Source organism: Nyctibius grandis, chromosome 34 (genome assembly GCF_013368605.1).
Source record: "Nyctibius grandis isolate bNycGra1 chromosome 34, bNycGra1.pri, whole genome shotgun sequence".
NCBI lineage: Eukaryota > Metazoa > Chordata > Aves > Nyctibiiformes > Nyctibiidae > Nyctibius > Nyctibius grandis.
Window position 1 is genome coordinate 1,127,203 of NC_090691.1, and position 21,123 is coordinate 1,148,325.

The 21,123-nt window shown below is 55.7% G+C and overlaps 1 protein-coding gene across 1 annotated transcript in view; it reads left to right on the forward strand.

The window, feature by feature from the left end:
• Positions 1-21,123, forward strand: part of LOC137675525 (scavenger receptor cysteine-rich type 1 protein M130-like) — a 137,017-nt gene that overhangs the window by 95,857 nt on the left and 20,037 nt on the right.

Here is a 21,123-nt window from a genome sequence, read left to right on the forward strand (position 1 = left end):
GTCACCATGGGTACCCTCGTGGGTACAAATGGGGCTGCTCCCAGAGACAGAGGACTGTCATCAGGAGAGCTTCAGTGCTGCTGGGCAGGAGTTTGCAGAGCACTCGCTGACAACCTGTCCCATGTCTGCCATGAAAAGGGGGACACCCGACGGGAGAGAGGAAGGAGAGGGCAGAGTATCCCCATGGCCCCCACAGCGAGGGGGCAGCCGGGGGTCTGATGCAGCTGTTCCCATGGGGAATCTGATGGTGGCCCTGTCCCATCAGCAGCAGAGGCTGCAGGGACAGATGGAGGATCCAGCAGAGATCTCCGTGCAGAGCTCTGCACGAACTGTGAATTGCAGAGCGTGCCTGCAGCGTATGGTAGGTGTGGGGTGGCTCCCGGTCCCCGGGAGTGAGGGCTGCAGACCCTGAGCCCCTGCCCTCCTTTCCACATGCAGGAGGAGAGACTTCAGGAGCTGCAGGAGGAGAGGCTTCAGGAGCTACAGGAAGCCATGGAGGAGCTCAGGAGTAAGGTTGGTGTCCCCTCCTCTGCCCATGACCCAGAGCTGCCCTATGCCTGGCCTTGTGAGTCGCCCAGTCTCCCAGTGCCCTGGGGCAGTGGGGCAGCGAGTGGACACGGCCCCAGGGTTGGCGAGGGGCGAGGGTGCCCAGGTCCCAGCCCAGCCACCCGCATGATGCATTGTGGTTTTGTAGGAGATACGGGCCTATGCCCAGGCGAAGGCATGGCTGCGGGAGAGCGAGCAGAAGAATGAGGTAGTGCTGAAGGGGCTGGGGGGAAACGGGTGGGTGCACACTGGCCCTGGGGTGGGGGAGTTGGAGGAGGGCTGCAGCATGCTCAGGCACTCAGACCCTGCCCTCTCCTAGGTGGTGTGTCAGGAGATAAAGAAACTTGAAGTGGCAATGGAGGAGGAAGAGGCCTGGTGAGTGGGGCCCCTCACCCCACACGGGTGTCCGGGGGGGTCTCTGCAGCACCCAGTGCGATGGGGCTGCCAGTGGTGGTGCCAGGCAATGGGGTGGGGGGACTGCATGGCATGGGATGTGACAGGGGAGTCCAGTCCCTGCCGGGGGGGGCTGTTTGTTGGGACGGGGACCCGTGGCCATGCAGGTTTGTACCTGTCCAACCAAGCCCTGTTGCCTGCAGCAAGCTTCAGATGAAGAAGGCGGCAGAGGTGCCAGAGACTGCGCTGCAGGAGGTGGTGAAACTAAAGTTGGTAAGGGGGAGCACATGCCAGTCCCCTCCCCGGCCGGCGTGGGTCTCCCTGGGGAAAAGGGTCCTCGCCTGTGTGAGGCGGAGGCCAGGGGCACCGTGCAACCCCTGCTGTCCCGGCCGTGCGGTGGGGCCTGACCAGCGTCCTTGCTCTGTGCTGACCTGCAGGAGAGGGACATGCTGGCGAGGAGAAGCGGCATCTGTTACTGGCCATGGTGAGTGTCCCCACTGGGCCCTTTGTGCCCTGGGGCTTGCACCCGGGCCCCCTGGAAGTGGGTGGGATGGGCCGGACACCTGCTCACAAGTCCAGGCTGCTGGGGAGCTGCTTTGCAGCTGGGAAGTGCCCAGGGGTGGTTTTCCGAGGGCTGGGGTGTCCTCCTGGCCTTGCGGAGGCTCGTGTCCCAACCTGGCCAAGGGTGTGACAAGAAATGGCTGGGGAGGCAGCCTCCTCCATCCCAGAGGGGAGATGGGGTTGGGATACGTCTACCCTGACCTGTCTCCCATCCCTCTTCTGCCTCCCAGCACACTCCTCGTGCTCTTGTTCAGCCTGGATTTGCTCGTTGGCTTGGCATGGGCTGCTGCCCTTTTCTACGCCTCCTGGTACGACATGAAGCTCGTCTACCATCTGCTGTCCCATGTGATGCCAGAGGAGGCCTACACACAGCTGGTAGATGCCCTGGGAAAGATCTTCCCTGCGGTCAGAGACAGGGTGCCGCTGTTTTGACAGCCCTCCTGAATAAAGCCTTTTCTCTGTCCACCTCCATGTGCTCGGGTTTTTGGCTTACCCCATATGCCAGTACCAACAGCCCAGGGGTGTGGAAGACCATCAGCCTGCAAACAGCTGTGCTTTACCCAGGGAGCAGAGGATTCGCTTGGGAACGCTGCATTGGGAATGGTTTTTGCTTGCTTTTAAGATAAAGGAGCCGAGACCAGTTCACAGGGCCTTTTGAGGCATGAAAGAAGTAAACGTGTTGAAGGTCAGTTCTGAAGACAGATGTTGATGGCTGTTGATGTTTTGAGCCCTGAACATCGTGGCTCTTCCCAGAATGGGTGATGGGTGCTTAGCGTGTGAATGCTGATGTCATCATGAGCTGCATAGTCCGGCTCCTGCATTGTAGCATTTAAATAAGGTAGTAGAAGAACAATAAAGAAGCCTCAGACCTTTCGGCTTTTGGCCCTTGCATCCTCGATCGCAGAGTCTGTGCCTTTTTTCCGCCCACCGCACGGGGGGTTTTACAGGATGCGAAGGGCACCAGGAACTTTGCAGATGCCATTGCAGATGCAGGCACCCTTGCAGGTGCAGGTGTCATTTCAGATGGAGATACCACGGCAGATGCAGACACCATGACAGATGCCAACACAGCTGCAGACACCTTTGAAGAAGCCAGTTCAATTGCACGTGCAGACACCATTGCAGATGCTGTTGCAGATGCCGTTGCAGCTTCAGGCACCCCTGCACATGCAGATGTCATTGCAGATGCAATTCCAGGTGCAAATACCAAGAGAGAGAGCATTGCAGGTGGACACGCTACTGGAGATGGAGATACCACTGGAGATGTAGATGCCACTGCAGATACCTTTCAGATGGATAATCCATTCCTAATAACATTGCAGATGCAGATGACGTTGCAGATGGCATTGCAGGCGCAGATACAGCAGCAGCAGAATATTCGATTGCAGACAGATACCACTGCAGCTACCTTTGCAAATGCCATTGCAGATGCGGAATCCATTTACAGATGAAGATTCCATTGCAGCTTCCATTGCAGAGACAAATACCATCGCTGATGGGGCTGCAGAATGGATGAGCGTTGCAGGCGCCACTGCAGATACCTTTGCAGATGCACAATCCATTGGCCATAACATTGCTGATGCAGATACCAGTGCAAACAGCATTGCAGATGCAGATGCTAAAACTGATGTAGATACCTTTGCAGATTCAGTTGTCATTGGAGGTGTAAATACCTTTGAAGAAGCCAATACCACTGCAGATGCAGACACCATTGCAGATGCCATTGCAGCTGCACGCACCCTGGAAGATGGAGATGCCATTGCAGAAGCAGGTACCGTTGCAGAAGCAGATACCGTTGCAGATACCACTTCACTCTCAAATACCATTGCACACACCACCGCAGGCAGCATTACTGATGCCATTTCAGATGCTGACATCGCAGCAGATGCGGCTAGCATTACTCGTGCAGATGCCGTGGCAGATATTATTAGAGATGTAGGGACCAGAGCAGATGCAGAGGATATTGCAGGGGCTATTGCTTTTCACACCCCCACACATATACCATTGCAGATGCAGATGCCATTGTAGATGTCATTTCAGGGGCAAATACGATTGCAGAGAGCATTGAAGGTGAACATATGACTGAAGATGGACATCGCAGTGGAGAAGCAGATGCCACTGCAGACGCAGACCAATTTGGAGAAGCAGATGCCATTGCAGATGCTACTGCAGATGCAGGTGCCAATGCTGATTCTGATGCACACACCATTCCTGATAAGTATCCAGATGCAGACACCAAAGCCAATACCACTGCAGCTGCAGACGCCACTGCAGATGCAGACACTGCTGCATCTGCAGATACCACCGTAGAATGCACTGCAGAGACCACTGCTGATGCAAAGTCAGGTGCAGACACAACAGGAGGGGCAGAGGCCGCTGCAGACACTCACAGCATTACAAACGTCTTTGCCGATGCAGAGGCCACTGCAGATTCTGATCCCATGGCAGATCTCGATAGCATTACACATACCGATGCAGATATAAGGGCCATTACAGATGCCATTACCAATACCAGTACAGATCCTGGTGCCAGTACAGGTCGAGACAGCAATGGCGTTACAGAGTGTCACACACACACTGAGACCAGTCATGGTACAGATACCGTTAGGGACCTCATTGCAGGTAGAGACAGGATTACTTGTGCGCATACAGAAACCAAATACACGTGCACCCACCGAAACCATTGCAAGTCCACGTGCAGATACAGATACCATTACCGACACAGACACAGTGACAGGGACAACTACAGATACCGTTAGGTGCCATTAGAGACACAGGTAAGTGGTACCATCACACCTACAGGTACAAGTACCATCACCCATACCCTCACAGAAACCCTTATCTTTACATTCCCCCACTGAATTGGAGATACAATTGCAGATATGGGGACAAGATCTGTAAAGTTCCAGAGACAATGACAGATAAAGGTACAATTAACCACACTTTCTCAGGTCCAAGGGCAATCACAGGCACCAGTGCACATCCAATGGCAGATACAATTACAAGTACAGAGTCAGTTACATATACAAGTATAGATACAAGTAGAGTCCGTTAGAGACACCATGACACATAAAGCTATTGACACAAATACAGCCGTGGATGCAGACACAGATACCAGCAGAGATGCAAATGCCAGCAGAGATGAAGATACAGGTGCTCATATCAATACCATTACAGACATGGATACCAATACAGACATGCAACTGCATCTGAAATTGTATCTGCATCTGCCATCTCACCTTCAATGGTATCTGCATCTCCTATGGCACGTGCAATGGCATGTGCACTTGCCCCTGCACCTGCAGTGATTCCTGCAATGGCACCCACCTCTGAGGTGCTCTCTGCACCTACAATGTGATGTGCAATGTCATCTGCATCTGCAATGGTGTCTGACACAGCATCTGGTCCCGGTGCGGGGCTGGGCCAGGAGGCGAGGACCGGCTCCCACAGGGGCACAGTGCCCCCAGGGGCCTCAGGCCAGCAGCGTCCCAATCCTGCAGCTGTGGTCGCCGAGTGCATGGCCAGGCTGTTCTGTCTCCTTGTGCCAGCCCACCTCGGTGGGAGGTGAGAGGTCCCCAGGCACTCCCTGTTCCCCTCCGCTTCCTCAACTCCACCATCTCAGGGTCACTGCAGCCAAGGCTGCTGCTGACTTCTAAATCCCCAACAGTTCTTCCTTGGTCACCAGTGCCAGGTCCAGCAGAGTACCTCTCCTCCTTGGTTCCTCCATCACCCATGCCAGGAAATCCACTCTAGGACCCTCCGAGATTGCTTGAGCCCTGCTGGATTGTCCTTCCAGCAGGTACCAGGGTGGTTCAGGTCCCCCATGAGGACCAGGACCTGTGAACGTGAGCCTCCTTTCACTTGGTTCAAGAAGGCCTCATCTACATCTTGCTTCTGATCAGGGGAGGTCTCTAGCTGATACCTGCTAACACGGCACCCACCTTGGTCTGCCTGCTGACCCTGACCCATAAGATGGCTCCTGGCCCACCCTGAGCAGGAGGCAAGTCCACCTCCTCGCCTTCCCAGACAGTCCTTCCTGAAGAGCCCATGCCCCCCACTGCAGCCCTCCCGCTGTGCCATCTACCCACCAGACCTCCGTGGTCCCAGCATGGTCACAGCCCTGAAATCACACACAGACTTCTGGCCCTGCCGGTGGTTCTCCACGCTGCATGCAGGAGCGTGCAGGTGCTTCAGGGAGGCACCAGCTCTGCTGGTTTCCCAGCAAGGATGTGAGAGCCTCCTCTGTCATACTGCCTGTGTGGTGGGATGAGCAGGAGTGGGGTTGCATGTGATCACACTGTGGGGTATGTGTGGACTTTATTCCCTGCTGCCCCTACGAGCAGTTCTGGGATCACACATGGGGTGTGTGTAACCCCTTCAGACAGATCCATGAGCAGGCACAGGCCAGTCAGTCCAGCCGGGAACAGCCCCAGAGCTCTTGGTTTTGTATTTGTAGGTGGATCTCGGCAGCTGAGAAGCCTCCCAGCCTGAGGACAGAAAACAACGGACTCCACACGATTCAATATGAATCGAGTGAAAGCCATTTTATTAAGCAAAACTATCCCTTTTTATACAATTTTACTTTCCCTACGCGCGATCACGCATATTCTTATTGGTTATAATTCTTGTCCACGAGGCAGCCACGTGTCTTGGCGAACTACTGATTGGTTTACGCAATATAGCAAGTCTCTTATGATTGGTCCTTCTTACTCCGCTCTTTATCGGTTACTTTTCGCTGATTTCTCAGTTCTTAGTTGCTTAACATAACAGAGAGCATTATTTTGCCATTACCTTAAACTTTCATACACCCACATCTTGAGTACAAGGCGCAGCTTTGGCAACCACATCCCAAAAAAGGACGCAGAAATATCAAAAGGTACAGGAAAGAGACACTAAAACGATCAGAAGATGAAGGAGCTCCTTTGTAAGTGACTAAAAAGGTTGCTTTTGCCTCTTGCTACGTGCTAAGTCCCAGGTCTCAAATGGCTGGCTCAGTACATGTCCGCTTTCCTCCCAATACGTCCCTACACCAGCCCCTTTGCTAACAGCCACTGCTATAGCCACCGCTACAGCCACCGCTGCCGGCATCTTCCCCTCTGCTGCGGTATGAGTATCTCATGCTAGGGAGGAAGAAAGAAATGTGTTTGATGGTATGGAGAGGGAGAAGGCAGAGAAATCCTGCAGGCTCAGCTTAGGCCACCTGTGATGGGACCTGCTTGTGATGAAGCCTCAAGGTGTGTGTGACGTGGGAGAGGCCCCTTGTGCCCAAGCCCAGGAGAAGGTCCCAGTGCAGCTGGTCAGGCTGGGGCTGAGTCAGGTTGGGCCAAGGCCTTGAGTGTCGCGTACAGGTGTCCCCCCTGGGGCAAGGTGTCTTGGGGCAGGACTCTGCAAGGGAAGGACATGCTCTCTGGCTTGTCAAGGGAAGACCCAGCCATCAGAGGGATCCCTCTGTCTTCAGCCAGGACTTTCCCACATGGAAAGCCAGTTCTGGGTGCCCAGGCAGTCCCCTTGGGTCTCAGGCAGGTCCAGTCCAAAGCTAGCCTCCAAAACCCACTGCTGTCTCATGAGGGGTGTCAGAGAAATGCCCTCTTTCCCCCGGGGTGCCCTCAGGGGAGGGATGGGCCTTGCAGCCAGGGGAAGCACCATCCCTTTTTGGAGATAGTTACCGGGTGAGCTGCCTCTGCTGCTCTTGACGCTGACTGTTGTTCTCAGCAACATGCTTGAATATGTTCCTCCATGCCTGATGCGGCTCCAGCCTTCTGAGGACCTGGGCCGCTCGTGGGGAAAGGTGGCTGCAACAAAAGGAAAACATCATCCTTCAGCCTCTGCCGGAGACCCCTTCTGCCTCTCCCCTCGCCCAGCCTCTGCACCCACCCGGTCCCGCAGGTACCCACCCTTTCACCCTGCCCTGAGTTTTGGTCCTTGGCTGTGAGGGTAACCCAGGTCATGTCTGTGTTAGGAGACATCAGAGGGTGTCCTGGGCAACCCCAGGACACAGGGACGGGGCACCTGGACATCTCTGCGGGGTCACGGCTGCTCGACTGCCCCAGGCTGTGGCCAGAGCCAGCGCACACTTACTCAGGCTGGAGTCTCTGCAGTTGGGCTGCTGCTGCCATCTCCTCTGCTGGGAGAGGGGTTTGCACCTTCGTCCACCTCTTGGTGACCTGCTTTCTCCTGGGCTGGAGTGGAGGGTGGGGAGTCCAAGTGCCTTCAGTGTCGAGTGCCTGTCAAGGAGGAGACGCTCTCAGCAAAGCAGTCGACAAAGAGAGGGGCCGTTTCCCAGAAGACCCCTTGAAAGGAGCCTGCAGCAGGACCTGGCAGCGGGGAGACTCAGCACCGCGTGCCCGTCATCACAGCTGATGACTGCTTGTGCCCCTCGCATCCTGCTGCCAACCTCTCCCGCACAGGGGTGAGCAGGCAAAGCCCTGCCCTGCAGCTGGGTGTCAGTCCTGCTCCCACCCCCTGGAGACCTGCCACCCTGGGTGCCCCGATAGAGGGTTGCTGCTGCTCTCAGCAGTGTCAGCCGCTGCCCGTACCTGGGGCGGCTGTCGCTCCTCCCCTGCATACCAGGCTTCCCACGCCGCCCATACCGCCTTTGCTTGTTCTCGCCGCTCTTGACAATGGGTCTTCCCTTGCTCCCACTCTGCAGACAGCTGCCAGACCTCCTGGAGGGGACGGAAAAGCAGCAGCAGGCAGGATTAGTCTCAGCTCCTGGAGGGGCTTCCTTCGGGTCTGACCCACGTTGCTGCCCCTTGCCTCAGCTGGTCAGTCGGCAGCGCTTTGCCCCTAACAGATCAGGGGCCATGGAGTCAGGGCAGGCTCCTCAACTCATGGCAAGCACAGCTGAGTGACCAAAGGCCTCCACTGTCAAGGAACTTGAAAGGACTTGGACATTTTCCATAGCCTCTGGCCAGAACCAAGTGTTTCATGACAACCCGGGGGCAATAACGGGTGGGAAGGGCGTGCAGCACCTTCCTTGTCGTGAGGAAGATCTGAAGGAGGTGACAGACAGGTTACAATGAACACAGGCCAAGGGGTCCTTTCAGGACGGCTCTCTGCACAAAGAGGCTTTTGCCGAGTCTCAGACAGCACGGTAGTTACAGCAAGGCAGAGCACATACCTGCAGCGCTTTCCTGCGGTCTTCAGAGTCCAGGAGTGCAGCGGTGGGACTGGCTGGAGGGGCTGGCTGCTGCCTGCCTGCCTGCCTCTTTCATCCTGGGGGAGCTGCCTGGGCATGGGGGGAGCACACTGCAAAGAGACACCAGGAGGAGTCGGCATGAGCACGGACAGGTTGGTCTCCCACTTTCCCCTGGTATCAAAGCTCCCCAGGCTGGCAGAAGAAGCGGGGGAGGTGGGGCTGTTTCCCATGGCAAGCGGGAGCCGTTCCTGAGCCACAGCAGACGAATGGCAGAGGACTGCACCTCAGGGCTGTTGTAAGGGCAAGTAAAGTGATGTGGGGTGCACTCAACATCTGCCATCTTCCCACTAAGTGCCTGCCACGGGGCAAACAAGCTCATAAAACCTGTGGGGCATGCGTCAGGGGCCTTCCCGAGTCCCTGCAGCCGGAATGGCCAAAGGGGATGTATCTCCCGCATGGGTGCAAGGATCCCTTTATCCCTTCCCACAAGGGTCTCACCTGGCAGGATCCTTCTTCCCCGAGTCTTGCTGCCTTGTGCCTGGCCCCTGGCTTGGCAGCACAGAGAGGGAGAAGCTCATGTGCCTCTGCAGCAGTGTGTTGGGACGCCCTTCTGCACCTGGGAAAGGAGGAAGCTCTTCAGAGCAGCCCCACGAGGGGTGCGCTTTAACTGGGTTGTGGTCACCAAGCGTGACCCACCTAGAGAGCTGGGACCCACTACCGTCACTCTCCTGAGCCTGAGCTTTTCTGCAGCTTCCTTGTGCCGGGCAGAGAAAACCTTGGCCACCGGTCTGATCATGCGGAACTGACACCTGGAAAGCAATGACACAGGCTTGAAGAAGGGTGACCCCTGCACTCTGCAGCTTCCCAGCACTAACCCTCCTGTCGCGTGAGGCACGGCATCCCTTTTCCTTTGTGGCTGTGCACGGGTCTTATTGGCAATCTGCCCCCAACACCAGAAAACGGAGCTTCAAGTCCTCTCCGCGTGCAGTTGGTTTCTCTCTGATGGGAATGACTCAACGCTGAGTGTCGAGCCCAACAATGTGTGCTCCTCAGCAGGAGCTGGGAAGCCGCCCACTCGGTTGGTCAAGGGCTGCAGAGGAAACACACTCACCTCAGGATCGCGTGGGCAGGAGCAGCCTGCATCCCCCTGAGCAGTGGTTGCTCCACCGCTGACAGCTGCACCTGGCATCCACAGCCTCTGCAAAGTGACACAGAGCTGTTAGAAGGCTTCCAAGGCATTTTTCTCTTGGCTCCCAAAGGAAGCAGACCTGTCTCCTGCTCCAAAAGAAAGCCACTTCTCCAAACCCCTCTTCCAAATCCTCCTCCATGAACGTTAGCCCTTGCTGTGCTCTGGAGAAGCTGCACAGCAAACACTGACACTGCGCAGTAGCAGGGCAGGGCTTTTTGTAGGGCAAGGACACAGAAACTCAGAAGAAACTTCCTTTGGGACTGGAGAAGTCAGTGGGGGCGAGCAGGGGGAAAGGCGTTTGGCCTGCCACGTCCAGGCTGGCCAACGGCGATTGGGTTGCTCACCCTTCAAGAGGCTTCTCAAAGACACAGAAGCATCCCTCCAAACCCGAGCAACTTACAGTATGAAGCAGTGCAATCCAGCTGGCCTTGCTCTCCAGCGCTCTGACGCAGTCGTAATAAAACCGCATGCACGGGACGTCGTCTCTGCAGGACAGAACGCCAATGTCCTTGAAGATGAAATCGAGGCGCTGCCTCTTCCGCAGTTGCGAAGAGTACAAGAGGATGGTCTCTTGCACACAGTCCTTCACCAATTACGGCGGGAAGGTGGCGGCTTGCGACAGCCACTTGTAGTTCAGTGGCTGGACCTTGACATAGCCTGCAAGGAAGAGGAACATCGTCACTGCCACAGCAGGCCACGTTTCCGTGTAAGATTCACAATAAAATGCCAGAGAAAAGGTCGATTACAAAAAGAGCTCTTGGGGAGTGGTTTGTTTTGGGGAGCTCAGGCCATCCCCCAGCCTTTGGAGGCAATTCTCTACTTCTCCCAGCCCTTTCCAAAGGGCAGAGAACATGCACCCCCCCCCAGCCACGGAGGGAGAAAGTGGAGAGTGGCCACTGCCTCCTCACCAGGGATAACCACTGTGGGGAACGCAAGATCCCACAGACATAATGCTTCAGTGTCCAGCTGGAAGATCGGTCTTTGAACCATGTACACCTCTTCTTCGCCCTGGAATTGCTCCTCGACCATAGCGAAGGTCCTGAGTCCTGTGAGCAGGACAACCTGCCCAGGAAAAAGACACAAAGACTGATGAGTGAGTACGTTTGAGATGGGACAAGTGAGAGCTTTGGAGAAGGCCCATGTTCTCCCTTTGTTTTCTTCCCCTCCTCCAAATATTTGCCAACATCCCTTGGCTAGAGAAGATCCCAGGCATTTCCAGCACAGGGAGTACCCCCGAGACTGATTCCCAGGGATTATCTTTGGCACGGACCCAGCACCATCCCCTGTCTCTCTGCTTGGTCTCTCCACTCTGACCACAGCCAAGGGTGAAGCCCTATCGTGTGCTGAATGCTTTCTCAGGCTAGATCTGGACTTGGTTTCTCTCCTGGTTGACCAAGAAGCAGCTCTGGGCACACAGGGTTGTCTCGGTGTGCTGCCATGATGCTCAGGGAGGCATCGCTCCCTGGGCTCCAGGCTCTCCAGAGCAAAGGGGGACCAAGACACCAACCCACCTTGTCCAGCTTCAGCTGTCCCAGGATGTACGCAGACAGAGCATCCCAGATAGCCACAAACTCTGGAAAGCAAGGGAAAGAGGTGTCAGGCTGTGGTCCAGCCAGCTCACAGCCTCTGGGCAAGCTCCTTGCCCATGGGGTGACAGATGCAGGCAGCCACAGACAGCCCAGACAGACACCGCCATGGCTGTGGAGCAGGGCTGTGCCCTGATTTCAGACTGCCAGCCTTCCTCTACTCCTGGGGCAGGGCTGGAGCAGGAATGGGGACATGGGAAGGGCTCAGGAGCAGTGCTGTGGCCATCTAACCCCCAGAAAGGGATGGCACCCCAGAGCCCAGAACATGATCTGCCAGCCTGGTGGCGCAAGAGGCTCCCGTGGGAAGGAACAGAGGTTCTCCCAGAGGAGACTAGTTCAAGGTAAAGAGATGATATACAACACAGGGAAGTGTAGGACACCCCAGCCCCCGGGACACAGGACCCCTTTTCATCTCAGAGCCAGAACCCCGAGATGTACCAGCTCCCAGGGAAAGCTGGCCCTAGATGACCCCCCCTCATAAGGGGACCGAGCCATTGCCACAGAAGCCTCATGGCTCAGGGCAGCCCCAGCACCATGACCCTGGCAGTCCTGGTTGCCATATTGTCCTCCGAGCGCAGTGGGACCCTCAGGCAGGGCTCCCGTGGCAGCCCCCAGCCCTGTCCAGCCATCCCCACAGCCCAGCAGCTGCAGCTTTTGACAGCAGACAGCCCGAGTGTAACCCCTGGGGAAGGAGATCCCAAAAGCCTTACTCTTGGTGGAGAGATGCAGGAGCGTGGGGAACAAGCGGCTCTGCTCCAAGGTGATGGCCACGGTGCAGCAGCCCTCCATCGCGCTTGCCGCTTGCCCTCAGCTCAGGGAAAGGGATGCTCTGCGCAGCTCCTCGCCCCAAATTGCTTTCTGACTTGCCCCCGCTCTGCCTGTCAGCGAGGGTCCTGCCTGTCAGCGAGGGTACCCCAGCGCAACCCCGCTGCCTCCTGACCCCGCTCCTGGCTGTGGAGCAGCTCTGAAGGGCAGCTGTGGGGAGACCCTGAGCAGTGCCCAGCAGCGCCCAGGTCTCACCGGGAAGTGCCGGCACCGCTGTGGCACTGGGGAGACCTCCCTGCGATGTGGGGCATCCCCCTGTGACATCAGCCCATGTCACTTGAAGGGGCATTATGACATAAGCAGGGAGACAGCACAGCTGGGCAGAGAGGTGAGATACTTCCCCTCTTGTCCTGGGAAACAGTCACCCCCTTTACTCCCAGTCCTTTTCCAAAAACCCCACCTGCCCCCTGCACCAACATGTCTCTGCTACTGGGAGCCCGACCGGGCAGGTGGGGTTTGGGGGTGGCTGCAGTTGGGCAGTTACAAGAGAAGGGATCGAAGGCCTGTGGGATGCAACAGCCGCTCCAGTGAGCCCAAACCCCTCCTCTCTGCTGCATGTAGCTTGTGTGGTAGGAGCAAGATGGGCTTTACTGCACTGGTTTTGGCTGGGATGGAGTTAATTTTCTCCATCGCAGCCCATATGGTGCCCTGTGTTGGACTGGTGACCAAAAAAGTCCTGATAACACACCAATGTTTTAGTTCTCACTGAACAGTGCATGCACAGCATCAAGGCCTTGTCTGTTTCTCACGCTGACCCACCAGCAACTAGGCTGGGGGTAGGCAAGAAGCTGGGAGGGGACACAAGCGGGACAGCTGACCCCAACAAACAAAAGGGATATCCCACACCATACGACATCGTGCTTGGCAATAAAAGTTGGGGAGAGAACGAGCAAAGTTTGGGGGAGGTGTATGTTTGAGGCCATGGCGTTTGTCTTTCCAAGTTCCTGTCATGTGTGATGAAGCCCTGAACCTAATGAGTCACGAAAGGTTCATTTGCCCTAAATGTTGGCACCTGCTGTCATTTCAATTGGCCAAAGGAATTTCCCAACAACCTCCAAGAAGATGCCCCCAGATGCTGCCCGGTCTCTTAGAGCTGCTCCAGTAGAGCTTGTAGTTCCCTGCACATCTCCTGGAGCACCTGCAGTACCTCACGTGTCACCAGGTGTTTGTGTCTGAGCAGCTCACTGCTGCCCTCCATCTCCAGTCATGAGCATCTGAGCTCAGACAAGGAGCCGACATGCAGGTGGTCATGTTGTGCACACCTGAACTGAGGCAAGAGGAATCCCACCTCCTTGGATGGGTTTGTGGCTTTGTGGTGTGCATGGGCCCTATACGGACACCTGTAGGTTTTGCCATTACCATCACATTAACGACACAATTGGTCCTGCCAAACCTACAACCTGCAAAACCTGAAGACAATCAGCACACAGGCTTGTTCTATCCTTGCCAAAACTGCTGGTGACTTGTCATCAGCCTCAGTGACTGACAGCAGGCAGGACTCCCTCATCTGGCTTAGCTCGGATGCAGCTTCTAGGAAAATGGCTATTTCAGAGAGTCAGGTCTTGTTATCTTGGGGAAGTGTTTCAAGGAAATGTCTTTAATACTCTAGAGTGGTAAGACTAAGCATGGTAATCTCACTCCAGGTCCTAGCTCTGCCACAGATAACCTACCTGCTCAATAAAATGGATTTAATTTCATTCCTTGGAAAGCTCTATGTTTCTTTTCTTTCCTCTTTTATTTCCTTTTTTTTTTTTTTTTCCCCAAAAGGGTGGCACTTCTTTCCAAATGTCAGACGAGTCGCAAGGCGTACACAGACAGCCCATGGAAAACTGAGAAATGTGTCTGTGATCGCTGCCATCCCCATTCCCTGGCGCTCCAACACTCCCATCACACTCCTGGCCTTGCCAGCGGTCAAGTCACGCAGTCAGCCCAACACGTACAAGATGCTGACTGTGCCAGGTATTGCCCAAATCACCTCTTATTTGACACCTGATCAGCTCAACTGCTGCCACAGCCTTTCCTGCCCTTACGTGCAGTCTTGCCCCATTCTCACCCATTGAGAAAGCTCCTACAAGGATCCTCTCACTTTCTGCCTTAATCACAACTAACCCTCTCCTCAACACCCTGAAGCTGTTTCCATCACTTCACACACACAGTTAATACGGCCTTTCATGACTCAGCCTCCTTCCTCGTGTTCACACCCCCTGGAATACGGCCTTGCTGCCTGAAACTTCCTGCTCTGCTGCTCAAGGCCATGAAAACTGTCACGCTACGGCTGTACCCACATCACTGCTCCTCATGCTGACTGACGCTGCCCGTTTCTTTATATTCCCACCTCTCTACAGCCATCTCTCGCCTTCTGTCTCGTAAGCAGCTTGGAAAAGCACTTGGAGAGCAGGAACAGCCCTCTGGCACCCAGGGTTAGTAACAACAATTCCTGCTCTGAACTGGGGTCAGTCCACGTGCCAGTACAGTGCTGATCCAGACACAAAACTGAGGGTGTCAGTTAATCCCAGGTGCCACACGCACTGTACCTTCTCCCATCGCCTCCTCTCGATGAGCTGTTTTCCAGTCTCTTGCACCTCATCCCAGCTCAGGCACCTGCACTCTGGCTCAGGGCTGCCTGGGGGCTGGCGACCCTCGGGGCAGCAGCAGGACCCGCTCTGACCCTGGCTGTGGGACTGTCCCTGGGGCTGAGCACTGGGGCCCAGGGCTGGTGAACTGGGCCATGGCAGGGCCCATGGGAGCTGAGGTCTCCAGGTGCCCCCCAGGCCCATCCACGCTGGGAGAAACCTGCTCCTGTGCCTGCAGCTCCCCTAGGCCTGGCCTGGGCCTGGGCCTGGGCCTGGGCCTGGGCCTGGTTGTAGTTCCAGTCCTGCCCCCCGCCCTGGCCTTGGCCCTGGTTCTACCCTTATCCCTACCGCTACCCTGGCCTGGGTCCCCCTTGGTCCCCCCTATCCCTGGTCTCCCCCTGGCCCTGGTCCCCCCCTGACCCTGCTCCCCCCTGACCCTGCTCCCCCCTGGCCTTGCTCCCCCTCTGGCCTTGCTCACCCCCTGGCCCTGCTCCCCCCTGGCCATGGTCCCCCCTGGCCCTAGTTCCCCCTTGTCCTGCTCCACCCTAGCCCTGGTCCCCCTGGCCCTGTCCCCCCTTGGCTCTTCTCCCCCCTGGCCCTGCTCCCCCCTGGCCCTGCTCCCCTCCTGACCCTGCTCCCCCTCTGGCCTTGCTCCCCCTCTGGCCTTGCTCCCCCCTGACCCTGCTCCCCCCGTCCCTGGTCCCCCCCTGGCCCTGCTCCCCCCTGGCCCTGCTCCCCCTCTGGCCTTGCTCCCCCCTGACCCTGCCCCCCCTCTGGCCCTGCTCCCCTCTGACCCTGCTCCCCCCGTCCCTGGTCCCCCCCTGACCCTGCCCCCCCTCTGGCCCTGCTCCCCCCTGGCCCTGCTCCCCCCCCTGGCCCTGTCCCCCCTTGGCTCTTCTCCCCCCTGGCCCTGGTCTCCCCTGGCCATGTTCCCCCCCCCGTCCCCGCTCCCCCCATCCCCACTCCCTCCTATCCCTGCCCGGGCCTCTCCTCACAGAGCCGCCCTGCGCCCGCTGCCCCCCCACCGCAGCTGCTCCTCAGCCCGCCGGGACACGGTGCCTGCGGAGAGATGGCCTTCGAGAAGGGCCATGGCCCCCGGGGCTCTTCTCTCAGCAGCGCAAGGGCTGTGCACGGCTCTGCCATCCCTCGGGCCACTCGTGGGCTCTGGGCCTGCGCAGGGAGGGAGGGAGGGGAGGGGAGGGGAGAGGAGAGGACAGGGGGGAGCTGCCCTGGGTTTGCTCTGGATCTCAAGTCTCTCCCAAAATGCGCGTCTGTCTGTGCTCCAGCCACAGCCCTGAGCAGGAGGAGATGCGTGACGGGAGCCGCTGGTGTCAGCCAGGCCGGCACCGGGCAGGAGACAGGGCTCTGCCCCTGCTCACAGCGCCCGTGCTGAGCCCAGCACCCAGGGCCTTCCTTAGGCCTCGCCTTCCCCCGGGGCTGGGGAGGACAGACGGCCTGTCCTGGCGTGGCCCAGGGCATCCTCCTGCTGCCGCAAGGAAGGACAGAGCCCTGTCACTCTCCCGACGGGGGCTGGCCACTGTCCTTGGCGTCTGTCCCCGGGGCTCCCCAGCACTGTCAGGCCCCGTGGGGCTGCAGGGCCAAGCTCATGTCTGGGCACCAGGGGCCCCTGGGGCTCAGGGCAGCTTGGGGCATCTCTGAAGCCGAGTGGCAGCTGCCCCTTTGCTTCTGCAGGTGCAGTGATGTGCTACCCCCTTTGTGGGCAAAACTGTTTCTCTTTGTGGCACGTGGAGTGGGCAGATGCCACATCCCTGTTAGTGTGGGAGGAGCTCAGGGCAGCGAGGCAGTCCCAGCACGCACACAGGTGGGGCGGTGAATAGGAGCCATGTCAAGGTGGTTCTGCTGTTCTGCAGCTGAACTCAGACATTTCTGTGCATCCCAGCACCAAAGTCGTGTCTTTTTCCTCCAAAATTTTTTTGTTATCTTTGACTGTAGCAGCCAAATCAAGCTCTAATTGAACTTGTATTCAATTAATTCAATGCATGCATTCAGCCCTGGTAGTTGAGGTGCCTGGTAATGATGGTGACTGTTTAGAGACTGGTAACATACCAAAGAATGTAACACAACCATGTTACATGTTCTTTATATATGTGTGTGTATATAAATACAGACGTGTATATATTTATTATTTGCTATAACATTTCAAGGTGTATCAAAAAGATGTATAACATATTTCTATACATTTCTAACACTTCAAAGAACATCATATATTTTTGATATAGCAAACCAAAGAATATTCTTACATTCAAAGAATATAAGTAGCATCTTAAATTGGTGGCACATCAGGTGGACTTTCCTCCAGATGAGACAGCCAGGTGGAAGCTAAGAGCAGGAAAGAAGCTTGTCTCCATTGCCACCACGCACAATGGCCTGAGTGCAACTTGTGCAGCCCAGTTTCGGAAGCAGTGAGCTGACGCAGCCCACTGAGGGCTTCGTTAGCAACTGAATTAGATGGGAAGGGAGGGGTCCAGCTGTTGGGTAAACACCACGCAGATGGGAGTTGACAAACAGAAATGGGATGGGATAGCCTGGTCATGGGTTCCTGGGGTCATTACTGATGCCTTTGGGTATCTGCAATCTCTGCAGGGAGCAGAGAAACATACCAAAAGCATTCAGTGTCCAAAGAAAGGGCATAAACTGTGCTGGCAGAAGAGTTCCCCCTCTTCCTCGACCATCACCAACAGGATGAGGAGTGCATATGTCCAGCTTGGACTTGGAGCCCCAGCATTTACATTTCAGTGTGAGGCTGCCAAGATAAACTCTGAGTCACCTCTTGTCTCTAGGAGCAACAGCACAAATGTCTGTGTCCACTGGACCTCCCTCTCCTGCCTTTCCAGCCAGCGCAGAGGCAGAGGAGATGGTTCTCCTGAGCCACATGTCCAACAGAACTGGCAGGAGTCATGCCCACTTGCTCCCCTTGGCTAGTAAAGAGCAAGGGAGGCCCCTGTGCACCCCCTGTGCTGGAGAGAGGAATCCTGTCTGGAAGGACATACCAACTGCTCTGCTGCCTTCAGCTCTCAACAAGCCAGGCCCCTCTGCCTCTGAAGGTCTGAGGGTTTCTAGTTCTGTGTGAGTTGATGAAGATGCAGTCATCTGCAGGGAAGTGAGGTGAGTGACATTTGTGGGAACTTTCCTGTCCTGCTCACCAAATTCAGAGCTGTCCCTGGTTCAGTTGCCCTGACCCAGTTTACATCATTTTTCCAGGACGTCATCACTGCCTGGAGCTGTTGATGCAGTCCCCACAACCTCAGAGCTTCCACCCCACCAGGGAGTCAATTATATTGTTTTTACTCTCTGCAAATCCTCAGGGGGGACACGCTGGAGCAGGAACCTTCAGAGACTCGTTTGTGCCATAAACCCTGGGACACTTCAGAGAGCAGGGAGCCTTGAGGTTCTTCTGAAGACTCATCTTAGGAGCTGCTGGGACAATGGCAGAGGAACACAAGCCACTGGCTCAGGGTTTGCAGTGAGGTTTGAGAAGTGAAGAAATGGTAGGGAAGAGGCAGAAGGTGAGACCCCGATTTTGGGCTTCATTGCATGATCCATCAGAGCAGATGGTGAGGACTGCAGGTTTGTGCTGGGTGTGCTGAAAGGTGGGTGAAGGCTGGGTGTTATTAGTCAGTCTGCTGGGTCTTTGAACAGAATAAATCAGAGCACAGAGACCTGAGTCTCAGCCTTCTCCTTTCCTGCATTTCTTCCCACCCCAGCTCCCTCCTTCTCCACACACCCCCAAGCCCCTGGCACTGCACTGGAGATCCAAGGGACAGCCCTGGGACACTCTCCCAGCTCGGCTGGGTGGGTGAAGCGTTTGGGCAGGCTGTGTGGGGCCCGACTGCCTGTGACTTTCACGTCGTCACTCACGGGGCTCTTTCACTGTTCTCTTGTTCTGGTTCTCGTCGTTGTTGCTGTTGTTAGTTTTCTCAGTCTCTGGGCATTATGATCATGTCGGTTTTGTTCTGCACCTCTCAGCTTTCTCACTCCCGTGCAGTGGAGAGGGCTGGGGTATCGGTCATTCTGAGTAGCTTTTGGCAAACTCTCAGAACGGTTCCTGTGATTATCTCCGCTGGCAGAAATGCATTCCAGCCCAAGAGGTGGCTGTGAGACCCTTGGAGAGAACTGCTCTTGTGGAGAGCTGTGTGTCTCGGGCATGAGCTTTCTCCAATCATGTGCTGCAGCATGTCCCTGGCATTGCCCATGCCCCTGACCCTGACCCTGTCCCACCTCACACCCAGGCACCCTGAGGACACCCTGCTCAGTGTCCCACTTTCTCAGGAAGCCCCAGGAGCGCAGCTGGCCACGCTGAGGTTCTGCTGCTGGGCTGGGATTTGCAGGCAGGGAGCCCAAAGTCCTCAGGAGCCATTGCTGAGGACGGAAAAAGATGAAGCAAATGGTTCAGCCCAGCAGCTCTCATTCACAGAATAACAGAGAAGCTGGGCTTGGAAGCCACCTCAGGATTTCATCTGGTCCAACCCCTCCTAAAACAGGGTCAGCCAGAGCAGGTGGCTCAGGACCATGCCCAGTTGAGTTTTAATATCCACAAGGATGGAGCCTTGCCTCCCTGGGCAACCTGTTGCAGAGTTTGATCCCCTGGACTTTAACTGGAATTTCCTGTATTTCCCTGTGCCCTTTCTTCATGGCACCACTGACAAGAGCCTGGATTTGTCTTCTTTCTCCCTCACAGCCTTCCTCCCTGCACAACTCTCCCATGTGGCTTGGTTGGCTCCCAGTTGCCCCTTCCCTATCTTTTTTTTGATCACTTCTGTGTCACTTTTTATTTACATTTTGACCCACAGTGTTGTTTTTAGCATCTCCCTGGCAGTCCCACGGCACAGTTCCTTGTTCATCTGAGCCAGTAACTCCTGATCTGCCCTTTCGCAATGGAAGAAATGGGCCTGTGTGGTGGTGGGGAAGAAGTGGGGTGGGAATCCATTCCTCCTCATGTGAGTGTTTCAGTGTCCTGGTTGGGCCTAAACCAGGCCAATTTTCCTTTCAGTGATTTTTCCTTTCAGCCAAGTCTCTTCTAAGTAACTGCACTTTCTGAAACTCACTGCATGTTTTGCAGACAGTCTCTGCTTCCAGGACTGATGACGCTCGAAGTTTATACTGAGGTACCAGTAGGAATGTTACACAGAAAGGCTCTTGCTGTCCTTATTCTCAGAGAAAACAAGGTCACTGCTAAATTCCTCCCTGCTTACGAGTGAAGAGCTTAAGGGGGGGTCGCACCTGCAGGGAGGAGCGGACAGGGCAGGTGACCCAAAATTGACCAACGAAGGGATTCCATCCCACACACGTCATTCTCAGGATAAAGCGGGGGGATCACGGGGGTCTCGGAGTTCTGGTTTTGGGGGCTTCTGCCTGCTTGGGGCTTCTGCGGCCTGAGCCTTCGGGCGGCTTGAGCCTTCCGCCCTTTCTTCTCCCTTCTCGTCCCCTTCTGCTATGGCCGGCGTCCCAAGAGGACTCTGTCTGTTTTCCTGCTGCCCCCGATCCCGATCCGTGCATCCCTGAACCCAGTTCCCGTCCGTCGCTGGGCCCAGCCTGGGCCTTCCCGGAGCCTGCCCTGCAGTGCCGGTGGTGACGTGGCCAACATCGGGGGAGCTCGATCTTGGTTTTGTATATATTTGTATGTATTTGATTATTCCAGTATTACTATTGTACTCTTTTTTTTTTCATTATTATAGTTTATTAAAACTGTTTTAACTTTCCAACCCATAAGTCTCTCTCCTTTTTCTCTTTCCCTTCCCCTTCTGGGGGGATCGGGGGGGTCAACAGTGAGCATCTGCCACCGGTTTAATAGCCAGCCCAGCTTTAAACCGTGACATTCAGAGAGCTCTGGCCACTCACCCTGCCCATCCCTTGCTTTGGAGGAAAGGTGGTGTCTGTCACGACGTTTCACACAATGAGGTTTTTTTTGGAGATTGGGGTTTGTTTCCTCAGGCACATTTTGTCTTTCCTGAGAGCAGAAGGATGTTGATCCTCAACACATGTAACACACCTTCCTGGGCATACCCACAGGCACAGGAACCTTGTCTGTTTCTGTGTGAGCAAATGCACATCATGGATTTTATTCCCCAGTGAGAAAGAAGAACTTATGTTGGGCAGCTTGCCTCTAGAGTCTGCAGTGGGTCTGCTGGGGTGAGTGCTCTTTAACCATCGGGAAGAACATTTTTTCTGATTTCTGGAAGCAGGAAACACATAATAGTAATGTGAAGAGAATAGTGTCCTGCACACAAAAATGTCAAAGGTGAATGCTGAAATGTGTTTCTTTCTCGCAGCCCCTGAGGAAATAAAACATTG